Source organism: Lissotriton vulgaris, chromosome 1_1 (genome assembly GCF_964263255.1).
Source record: "Lissotriton vulgaris chromosome 1_1, aLisVul1.2, whole genome shotgun sequence".
Lineage (NCBI taxonomy): Eukaryota > Metazoa > Chordata > Amphibia > Caudata > Salamandridae > Lissotriton > Lissotriton vulgaris.
Window position 1 is genome coordinate 374,505,862 of NC_141685.1, and position 12,349 is coordinate 374,518,210.

A 12,349-nucleotide genomic window follows, 5' to 3' on the forward strand; every position below is an offset into this window, starting at 1 on the left:
TCCATTGGAGATATCATCAGGAGGGACGTAGTTTCCAAACACGGCTGCACCCAGGAACAGGGGACTCATTGATGGTGGATATGGATGGGAAGGACGATCTGGGTGTACTATCTCCTTGTAGATATAATGCATTGTAGAGAATATGTATTATGTTAAATATGATGCAAACGGGTAATGTGTTATCTAAATGTGGATGTCGCTCGTGTCATACTGTAAAAAACAATATATATATATATATTTTAAAACACTTTGTAAATATATTTGATGTTTAGCAGTAAGCCTTCTCTTACACAAAACAGGCTGTTGCAAATGTATTCTCAAACATACTGTGCATAGAGACCTATTGAACACACATTTCTATATAATCTGCCCTCTATTAGAAAAACAAACACATGCAACACACAAAGTCATGGATCATCAGTCAACAATTCTCAGATTTTAAAGAAGAAGTATGCTGAGAACAATGTAACCACTGAGAGGATGAGATTCATATAGCCTGCAATAGCATGTTTGCAGGCTCCATGCACTCAGAGAATAATTATATAAATTATTTTCTTTAGGGTGTAAGGACACCAGGGCAGGTGTGGTAATGTGACGTGTAGTCTGGCAAGATGATCACAGAGGAAATGGTGATGTTATCACATTTGGCAAATATCCACTCTTTTCCAAATATTCTTATATAATAAAAATCACAATGTCATGTAAGCTTGGCCCAGCTAACTAGCTCGACAACTGAGACTTTCAATTTGGCACCCTTCCATCAGAGTCTTGCGTGCACCATGATCATCTCACAGGCAGGAGGTGAGAAGCTGTGCATGCATGTAAGAGCTTTTCCTAAATTCAGTAAAAATTGCAGCTGTATCTAACTATTTTGCACTATATGTAAGAACCAAGGCATTAGAAAAGGCAACATCATGAAAAGAATCACAATGAAGATATTATACTAATTCCTACTTCATAGACTTCCATATGCTGCACTCCTTATTCCAATGTAAATTGTAAGTGGAAAAGAGAGTACGGCACATAACATGTTTGCATTCATTTGGATCGGATTAATCACACCACTAGCTCAAAGAGAAGGAAAGCAGTGCAAATCTGTGTGAACATGATGTATCCACCAGAAATATTGTTAGAGAAGCTAAATTGCTTTTTCTTCTGATGGATGAATCCTAGCGCAGATTCCTTACCTTATGAATGAGTTCCAAATAGTAATTAACTGGGAGGTGGAATACAGCTGTGCCGACTGACTAAGGGAATCATGCAACACAGCTCAGGCAAAGCACCCGTCACGGTCAGTCTGAGATCCGTGATGGTATTACTTTGCATACTTATAGCACAAAAGCCCTCCATTGTATCCTTCTTGACCACCATAAGGCAGATCTTGATAGAGAGGACAACCCAAAGCAAAATGGTGCATTTGGTCACCATCTTGCCCCTCGAGCTGCAGCGTATCCTATAAAAAACTTGTCATCAATCTGCCTGGTCACCAGCTGTAAATTTAGTATGACAGTGCAGATCTGGGGTCCAGCATAAGCACCTATTCCATCTCTTAGGCTTGATGCAGAGAAAGAAAAAAAAAAAAAAGAAGAATAACAGAATGGCCCATATGAAAAAAAGATACCATAATTGGAAAGGACAGACAAGTGTGATGGATTGACTAAGTATGTACCTCTTGCCCGAGGGGTGTATACTTGGTTACAGCTGCTAGCCAAGTGTGGTGAGGACCCTGTGGGTAGATGCTAGGCACATGGCACTGAGTGGGGAGGAGTTCCCCAAAACTTGACTTGGTCAGCATTGTGGTGGTAAGTGACCGGGATTTCTTTGTGTCCTACTGTACAGTCACCCAGGAAGTGTAGCAGACTTGGCCTGCCATGGGTGACCCAGTTCCATAGTTAACTGCTTGCTATCCTACTTGACATATGTTGTTGGACTGCCTGTCAGTCTGAAACCCTAGGGGACCTTGTGCTGCTTTTGGAATGCGTGAATCTTTGGCCATACAGAGGGCTTGTGGAACATCTATGCTGATCACTTCGGCATTCACATTTATCATGAATATCTGCAACAATGGTCTGCACAATTCTGCCCGATGCAGCTCGGTCCCAGACCCGAACAGCTATGCAAATCTCTGCCTGGAAGACACACTGGAGTGTTGTCTTTTGGTGATAAAGTTGGGGCCCGAAGAGACTGAATGAGAAGTAGCTGTATAGTTTCTGGGGCCGCCGGAGATATGAAAGCTCCAAAACTCAAAATATCAAATAGCAGACTAGCTTGGGGCATAGCATGGTGCAAGGCAGAATGGTCGGCTCAGGCCAACAAAATTGTGCAGTATATGTCTGGTACTGGAAGCACTGCCCCTGAGATGGCTGGTGGTGAGCAGGCTGAAGGGGACCACCCCTCTGAGATGGCTATTCTAAAGTCCGTAACAGACAATCACTTGTACTCGAGCTCAAAATAAACATAATCTTGGTTGCAATGTCCCTCATCCAGGCCAACTTAAAAAGGCTGTAGAGAAAACAAAGGTAATAGAAGCGGCGGTAGTGTCACTCAAACAACCTGAAAGACATGAGTGCCACCAGCATCAAGCTACTGGAAACCACCCTTTGTCTGGAGAGAAGTTCAGAAGATTCAAAAGGGAAATCAAAGAATTATAACCTCTGTTTCCTCGGATTCTGCTAAGGAGCCGAGGGCTCTCTCAGAAGAACTATTCTTGGAATAATTCTTATATGTGCTCCAATACTATTGTGTTCATTTTTTTCATATCCTGTGAGGAGGTTCAGGGCTGGACTGAAGGCTGGGTAACACCTTGACACTTACACAGAAACAGGCTGTTCTCTGGGGACCGGGCACCTGATGGAGAGATACCGATGCCACGTTTTGTTGAGTGGTAGCCGTGGATGAAACACTGCCTAATGACCAGAACAAATTCACTTTAGAGAGAAATAATAATCCATGATGATGAAAACAATACGTTTTACAAAAGACAAGGGAACCCTAAAGGTATGTTGCAGGGACCTTGGGTAGTTTACATATTTTACAGAACAATGGTCCCTACAAATGGACAGAATGAATTACAAACAAATAACCAAAACACCTTTTAAGTGTAGTGTCTATTGTCCAGCCGGACAAGAAATTTTAATTAAGCGTTTAAGTCAATAAAACAAAAATATAAGAACACTAAAATAACAAGTGGGCACAGCCGTGACCCACAACATACAAGACAAAACAACGAAAGCAATGGCCAAAAGGGCAAGGCTACAATAAGTCTGTGAACTTGTATTCAGTATTTACAGACGTGAATTTTCATAACCACAACTTTGCATTTTTACAATATTTTAGTATCATATTGCATAAGGGTTTTTTTGCAGGTCGACGATGTTTCGATGCCTTATTAGATTGTGGGCATCATCATCAGGTCAGAGAATTAATCATTGTTGTCTTATTTCAAAAATATCACTATGCCTTTCTGCATTACTTAAACGAGAAAAGATAAATTACATGGGAAAGAAATGAGGGAGGGAAAAGAACAATTGAGGCATAACGTTAGGCATGTTGATTAGAAAGACTGATCTTCATTGTTGTGTTTTTTAAAAAAACATTTGTGAATTTTAGTGAGGGTGAAGGTGCCAGGCATTTATTATAAAAGAAAAAGCGTTTCAACTGGTGCCTATTCAGTCGATTGTGGCCTCGAGGTGATATGTGGCTAAAAATGGAGGGTGAATTTAGCACGGCAAAAACGTAAACAATGCTCGTTTAAAATGGAAAAGTGAGCGTAGCAACTGTGAGAAGAGCGGCAGGGGGTGGCGAAATTACGGCGCAAATGCAAAGTGGTGGGCCGGTATTAGTGCAATTCTATTAGGGCGTGGGGTGGGCAGTGGGAGGGGTGTTGATAGGACAGAGCAATATCGTAGCAGTACGAGCAGTAAGTGCAGACATGCACGGATGGTCGGCGTGGGGACGGAGCAATATCGTCACAGTACGAGCAATAAGTGCAGACATGCACGAATGGTCGGCGTGGTTACGGAGTGAGCCTGACATACCTGCGAGCATGGTGAATTCGAAATTCAAAAAGAATATTGGAGCAATAGCTAGTCACTCAAGGTGGTATCTGGGGAAACAGTAAGGGTAATTAATACGGGGTCCCGCGGTCCAAGAGAGTGCGTGTGATCCGTGAAAATTAAAATTAAAAGTTACCAAAGTGCAGCCTAATCAGAGATAAAATCGTCTGTGTCCAAGGTCTGGTCAAGAGCATAAAAGCTTGTTCTGTGGGGGAAGAATTACGAATAATTAGCGGGTCGGAGACAGTGCGAAGAGGTCTCTGAGCAAACCCCTATTCGGTGAATGACTTACTTGAAAAATTGGTGGCTCGGTAGCGGATACAGCAGTCTGGTGCTCGAGTGCTGTGTGCCGTGAGCCTGCATTAGAGCTCTGGGCAAGCTGTGAACAACGCCGAAGGACTAAGGAGGTCATGTGCTTAACCTTCACCAGTGGGGCGGCCATCTTAAGGTGGTGTGGTATATGATGGTGGAAATAGTGCAATGGTTAAAATAATGACGCAAGGTGATTCAGAAACATATATATAATGACACATATGTAATTATTACATCAAGGAGGTCCAATCTTCAAGGACGGAACAGCCAAAGTAGCAGTCCCTCCGGACTTGACTGTCCAGGCAATAGTGTCTTGCAAACGTGTGCAGCGAGGCCCACGTAGCTGCCTGGCAAATGTCCTGCAAGGGCACACCTCGGCCCAAGGCAGTTGTAGTGGCCGTGGCTCGAGTGGAATGAGCCCTCAGCCCAACAGGGGGTTCCTTCTTAGCCAAGGAGTAACACGCCTGGATGCACAAGATAATCCACCGGGAGATGGTCCGCTTGTGCACCGCTTTCCCTTTCTTAGCGCCCGCGTACCCAACAAAGAGTTGATCATCCACCCGGAACTGTTGTGTGCGGTTCAGATAAAATGAGAGCGCACGTTTTGGGTCCAGACGGTGGAGCCTCTCCTCCTCTCTCTCGAGGGGTGCGGAGGCGGAAAGAAGGTGGGCAACGTGATGAATTGCCCAATGTGGAAGGCCGTGACTACCATGGGAAGGAAGGAGGGCCTTGTCCGTAATACAACCTTGTCTGGATGGACTGAAAGGAAAGGAGGCTTACAAGACAGAGCCTGGAGCTCACTCACTCTCCTGGCAGAGGTGATGGCTACCAGGAAGGCAGTCTTCAAAGAAAGAAGGCGAAGAGGACAGTTGTGAAGTGGCTCAAAGGGAGCGCACATCAGAAACGTTAGAACCAGGTTCAAGTCCCACTGAGGCATCACGAAGGGAACAGGTGGAAAGGTATGAGTGATGCCCTTCAGGAATCAATTAACGATAGGGGACTTGAACAAAGAAGGTTGGTCAGGCAGCCTCAGAAAGGCTGAAAGATCTGAAAGATAGCCCTTGACAGTGCCCAGAGCAGAGCCCTGCTGGGCAAGAGAGAGAAGAAAGAGGAGAACCTCAGAAAGAGGGGCATTAAGTGGATCCACAGCCTTTGCTGTGCACCATGCCACAAATCTGTTCCACCTGCAGGCGTATACCGACTTTGTGGAGGGACGCCTGGCTGCCAGAATGATGTTACAGACTTCAGGAGGCAAGTCAAATGGACTCAACTGTCGCCGCTCAATCTCCAAGCATGGAGGTGGAGACTGGACAGGTTCGGGTGGAGGACCGTCCCCTGCTGCTGCGACAGAAAGTCCTCCTGAAGAGGCAGACGAACCGGGGGATCGACTGACATACTGAGTAGCTCGGGATACCAGTACCTTCGTGCCCAGTCCGGAGCCACAAGGATGACTTGTGCCCGGTTGCGCTTGATCTTCTTCAGCACTCTGGGCAGAAGTGGCATAGGCGGAAAGGCGTACAACAGACCGCAACTCCACTCGCGACGAAAAGCGTCTCCGAGCGAGTGCCGCCTTGGAAATTCCAACGCGCAGAACTGATGACATTGCGCGTTCTCTTCGGTGGCGAATAGATCTAACCAAGGCTCTCCCCACTGCTGAAAGAGGCCTTGCGCCACGTCAGAGTTCAGACGCAATTCGTGATCCATTGAGCACCGTCGGCTGAGTTCGTCCGCCCTGGCGTTCAGGGAACCTGCCAGGTGTTGAACCATCAGAGTCACGCCCTGATGTTGCCGGCCATTGCCAGAGGCGCAGAGCCTCCTGGCAGAGGGTCCACGACCCCACCCCGCCCTGTTTGTTGCAGTACCACATGGCGGTGGTTGTAGGAAGGTGGATATCTGACTATGGTTGCCCCCAACTTTTTGCCTGGTGTTTTGCTGCTTTTTCGACTTAGTTGACCTGGGACCCTGCTATTCAGGGCCCCAGGCCCACTGCTCTCTCTGTAAAATGGATTCCATGTACCTTAGGTACATATCTAATTGGATACTGAGTCACCTTATCCATCCCTGTACAGTGTACCTTGGGTACCCAGGGCATAGGTGTACCCAGGGCCTACCAGGGGCTTCAGCATGTATTATGCCACCCCTGGCTGGCCATCCAAATCTGACACAACTGGCTGCACGACAGCTGGGGCAAGGTGGTGTAATCACCCTTTGCTTTAGATATAGTATTCCTATATCTAACCCTAAAATGGGCACATATATTCCTATCAGTCACTCCTATGGCAGGCCTTAACAATCCTGAAGGCAGAGTGCTTGGAATTATGTGAGATGGTGCTCTGGCATGAGCTGAGCCCGTTTGCAGCTTGCGGAACCAAGTCCTCATAGCTGTTCCATGATAACTCGTACCATATACTCTTAAGTGCATTATAATCCTCGCGGTTATTTGCCAACTTTGGTATCGCTTTATCAAAACATGTCGAGTAAGGTGTCATACGAATTGGAATACTAACCCCTCGCCAATTCTGGCGACTGGGTTAGCATTCCACCCTTCTAGAGGGACACGACATGTATGTAACTGTGAACCCCGGTTAAAGTTAACTCGAGCCTCAGCATCACAAAATGGATGCTGCCACCACAGACACAAGTCTGACCTCCTGCTGCTGGGAGTCCTTCCAGCGAGGAGAGCTTGGACAAAGGGTTTCCTGTCAGGAGAGGTGCTAGCACCATCCCAGACAGGATTTTGTGTATCCCAGGTAGGCAGGGCTGAGAGGAAGGTGACTGCAAGTGGCACCCCGGTGCTCACTGTGCATATGCCGGCTCAAACCAGTTCCAGGGGCACACCAGCCCCTGAGCTGGGGAAAGTCCGGACAAGGGAGAGGGGTGTAACCACCCCCCTCCTGGTCCCACCCATGGGCAGGACCTAGTCGCGTGCCAGCCCCTTTTCTTAGGATAAAGGTAGGAGCGGGCCCCCTTCCCAAATTAGATCATCCTGAATCTTGAACGACTTTCTACGAAAGTAACTCTTGACTTTCTTTGAGGACTCTCCCTTGTGGCTAAGGAGTAGCCACCCTGCACCCGCAGGCACCACCTAAGCATCGCGGTTTGCTGTAAGTCCATCCTCCGGATCAAGACTGCCCAGCTCGACGAGACCCGGATTCCCTGGCATCTCTGACCTCTACCTGCATCAGCCCAGCTGAGATTCGTGGGTGTGACGAGACCTGAGGGACCAGCCATCTTCTGAAACTGTACGATGCTTAACCAGCACGACCGCCGAGGGATCCTCAAGTGAGTGCTTTGGGGTTTGAGAGGCCCTTACCCTGAGCAGCTCCAGCACCGAAGTCCAGCCCCCCAGCATCCACGAGATCTGCGTGGGGCCCTTCTGCTCTTTGCTGCTCACCACGTTGTCCGGTCACTTGCCTGCTGGCTAGTGGCCCTCCTGACGACGCACCACGACGATTACACCGCTGGTCTGGTTGCTCCAGACTGGCCCTTGCTCCCCTCAAAAAGAGGAGCACCCCGGACCCTCCTGGTCCACTCCAGAAGCCGTCTTGACTCCACCGCGTGGGCTTGACTTTGCCACGGTTTGTTGCCCCAATCCGGGGTCCAGCATCGCCGACAGCAGATACCTGCGTGGGACAGCTCGCACCTCCAGCCTGGTCGCCGACAACGCCTCCTAGCCCGTGTGACTGCAGAGTCCAGCGTCGCCCATCCACCTGGTCGAGGTGACTTCATCCGGTGCCATCCTGGTGCCCACACAATCACTGGCTAGTGATTAAGAACTGAGTCCCCTCTGCTTTCAGGTTGTCTCCATCATCGATCCAGGCTTGGATCACCCCGAACTTCTTCACTGGTCGCGTGCCAGCAACAACTTCTTTCAGGCTCCATAGACTACAACGAGGATTCCCGACGACTTTTGAACCCTATGCAGCCGCAGCCCCTGGGCTAGGTAACCCAAGCATTCCGGTGCTCCAACGCAGGTTCACTATCCAAGTGTCCAGATCCTTTGTCGTTTTTAGTCTATCCAGTCGGATTCGTCCGATAACAGTAACGTAAGAAATACTAGCCTCCATAGACTTTGTCCCGCATGAGAGTGCACACTCTGCACCCGATCTCCCTAGGCCTCCTGCTCCTAACCTTAGAGTTTAGTAGTGTAGTCCTAGCGATCCTGAAGCCCCTGGATCTTGTTACTTACCTGCTAGTATTTCGCATTCCACTTTTAGTGTATATGGTTTTTCGTGCCCCTCGGGCATTTGTGTAAATTGTGCAACTTGTAGTATTTTCGTAAGAGTTATGTATTGTGCTTAGCTCCCTGACTCATAAAGAGTTCAGGTTAGACTTGTTATAAATAAATATACTTTATTTTTCATAACAACTTGTGTGGTGTCCTTTCACTTGGTGTTCAAGGGGTATATGTGATGGTATAACAGCTGGCTTAACACGCCCTCTAGAGTTTAGCCTGAAGACTGCTTTTGTCCACGCTACTAGGATAGATGGTCTATAAGGTTGACTTACAACCAATCATCAATAAGGGTCGTTTGGTATGATACACAGTGATCACTAGAATAGTGAGCACTATATATCAGGCCAACTTCTCACAGTGGTGTTGTCCGTGAACACCTGCACTGCACTCCCTCGGACAGACTGGAGGAATGCCTTCAGTGCTAGACGAATCGCCCGCAGCTCCAACAGGTTGATATGGAGCCGGGACTCCGCCGGAGACCAGAGTCCTCTGATCTCCGCCTCTCCCATGTGGCTTCCCTAGCCCTGGAGGGACGCGTCCGTCACAACTACGTGCTCCGGTTGGGGAAGGGAGAGGGATCTGCCGTTGACCCAATCGTGGTCCGTGAGCCACCACTGCAGCTGACTCGCAGTGCCCTCCGAGATCAGGACATGGTCGGACAGGTTGCCCTGATGCTGGGCCCACTGAAAATTCAGGTCCCACTGCAGAGCCCGCATCCGCCACCGTGCGTAATGCACCAGAAGGATGCAGGAGGCCATCAGCCCCAGAAGCCGCAGCGTCAACCTGACCGAAACTCGGGATAAAGGCCGGAAGATCGGAATCAGAGCCTGTATATCCCGAACCAGCTGTTCGGGCGGGTAAACCCGAAACTGCGCCGAGTCGAGAACCGCTCCGATGAAAAGGAGCTTCAGAGAGGGGCACAGGTGTGACTTCGGCACATTGATGGAAAATCCCAACTGGTGCAGGAGATCTGCCGTAGTCTGGAGGTGGCTGACGACTGTCTGGGGCGAGCCCGCCTTCAACAACCAGTTTTCGAGGTAGGGGAAGACTGAGACCCCCAACCTGCGCAGATGAGCTGCGACCACCGCCATCACCTTCGTGAACACCCGTGGGGCGCTGGTAAGGCCGAAGGAGAGCACGGTAAACTGAAAGTGCTCGTGGCCTACCGTGAACCGCAGGTAACGCCGGTGGGCCGGCAGGACGGGGATGTGGAAATACGCGTCCTGCAAGTCCAACGCTACCATCCAGTCTCCTGGGTCTAGGGCAGGTAAGACCTGAGCCAGAGTCAGCATTTTGAACGTCTCCTTCCGGAGGAAGTCGTTGACGTTCCTCAGATCCAAGATAGGGCGTAGGCCCCCTTTGCCCTTCTTGGGTACCAGAAAGTAGTGGGAGTAGCAACCATGTCCTACTTCTGGCCCAGGAACGCGCTCGATGGCCCCCTTGGCTAAGAGGGCCGAAACTTCCTCCTGTAGGAGCCGCAAGTAATCCCACGATACGCGGTGATATTGCGGTGGCATGGCTTGAGGAGTCGTCTCGAAGGGGAGGGAGTAGCCCCTCCGGACGATCTGCAGCACCCACCTGTCCGAAGTGACAGTGCGCCAGTGAGAGTGGTGATGGAGAACCCTGCCTCCCACTGGCGTCACTAGGGCCGAAAAGCACGGACTAGGAGGGTTTAGAGGTGAATGCCGCGGGGGCAGTTGTGGACTAACTTCGCCTGGTTCCCCGACCGCCTCCGTGGCGGTTTCCACGGCCGCCGCCGCGCTGGACGATAGTCTGCGGCGAGTGGGTGGCGGCACGTGTGGGGGCGCCCCTTCCCTGGCCACGAAAGGAGCGAAAGGCACCCGTTTGCTGGCGCGGGGCTGAGAGGCCCAAGGACTTGGCCGTAGCCCTGGAGTCCTTAAAGCGCTCAAGCACATGGTCTGCCTTGTCGCCAAAGAGGCGACGGCCATCGAACGGCATGTCCATTAGAGTGTTCTGGACATCAGCCGAAAAATTGGCGGATCTCAGCCAGGAGTGGCGTCTCACCGCCACCGTCGTAGCCATCGCTCTGCCTAGCGAGTCGGTAGTATCCAGCCCACACCTGATTGAATACTTGGCTGCATCTCGGCCCTCCACAAGGGCTTGGCCGAGTTTGGCCCGTACCTCCAACGGGCACTCTGGCAGCACTTCCGCCACCGTCTCCAACAGAGAGTGGGTGTAGCGGCCCAAGAGGCATGCGGTGTTGGAAGACCGCAGTCCCAAACTAAGACAAGAGAATATCTTCTTACCATAATTCTCATACCTCTTGGATTCCCTGTCCGGCGGGAATCGGGTCTGGGAATTAGAGGCCTGGATGACCAGACTCTCGGGGTGGGGTGGGAGGACAGGAAACATGGGTCGCCCGGAGCCGGGCGGTGGCTTCTGGCCACGTTCCTATCCACGGGCGAACCTGTAGCAGGCCTGTACCAAGTGCCGAAAAGAACATCGGTCAAGGCCTCATTAAAAGGCAGCAGAGGCTCAGCCGAGCAGGACTGCGGTTTAACGACCTCTGTGAGGAGGTTAGTCCTCACGGCCGCGACGGGGAGCTCAAGGCCTAAGGCCTTGGCCGCCCTCGTCAACACCACATCATAGGTAGCCCCCTCCTCCGAAGCCACGGTAGGAGACAAATCCAGGCCACTGGCCTCCCCAAGGTCTCCTGCCCAGTCCACATTAGACTGACACTCCTTGGTCAGAGGGTCCTCAGACCCCTCCCAATCCTCCTCATCACCCATCTCCTGAGATTCAGGGTCGTAATACAACGAGGTCGGTTCATAGAAGTAAAAATCTCCAAACTGAGTCAGGTGCGGCGCCGTCCCGACGTCGGAACCGAAGCGAGGGAGGTATCGGGGACAGCGCCGCTCGAGGACGGCGCCGGAGGTGACACCACACGGAACGAAGCCGGGGGGGGTTCTTAAGGTCCGCCGGTGACGATCCAGAGCCCGAGGAAGGCCCAGCGGCGCCAAGCCCGAAGGCCCAGCGGCGCCAAGCCCGAAGGCACCGGCGGTGTCGGGATCATGGGACCCTGCGGCGCGGGCCCGGAGGCGCCGCGGAGCCCGTCGGGAGGAGAAAGGGACCTCATGGCCATGAGGAAACGCTCAATCTCCTCCGGCGTCGCTTTCAGCCCAGGGACCGGAGGGTATGGGGCCAGACGCGACGCCCGCGACTCCTGAGGAGCCACGTGGGCGGTGTCACCCGAACCCCCGGCCGCATCGCATGATCGTCGGGGGGAGTCAGAAGAGCGATGAAGCCTCTTTGACTTCTTGTGTTTCTTACCTGACGACTTGGACCCGGAGGAGTGGCGCCGACTCCCGGAGCTGTGACGGCTCCGTCCCCGCGACCTGTCCCTCGACCTCCCGTGGGACCGGGACCTCACGCGGCGCGGGCCGACTGCTGGAGTTCGAGCCGCCTGGCTTTCCTCTAAAGGGCCTGACAGTCGGGGCAGGCCTCGTCGTCATGGTCGACGCCCAAACACGTCAGGCACTGGCGGTGAGGATCCGTGACCGACATGGTGCGGTGGCAATCTTCACAATGCTTGAAGCCGGGCATCCCTACGGCACCATCGAGTCGCAAGACTTCGAAAAGGATCAAAAAGATCACCAAAAAGTTAGTAAAAAATTGACTGGGTTACTGCTTTTTCCAGATCTGCGCTGGCTGGCGCGGAAAAAAGAAGAACTGACGTCAGCACGCGGAGGCGGCGTCTAAGTACTCAGACGACGTCATCACGGCG

The 12,349-nt window shown here is 51.3% G+C and overlaps 1 protein-coding gene across 4 annotated transcripts in view; it reads right to left on the reverse strand.

Annotated features, from left to right (window-relative positions):
* NRDC (nardilysin convertase) overlaps window positions 1–12,349 on the reverse strand; it is a 2,107,381-nt gene that overhangs the window by 1,169,054 nt on the left and 925,978 nt on the right. The window lies entirely within an intron of this gene.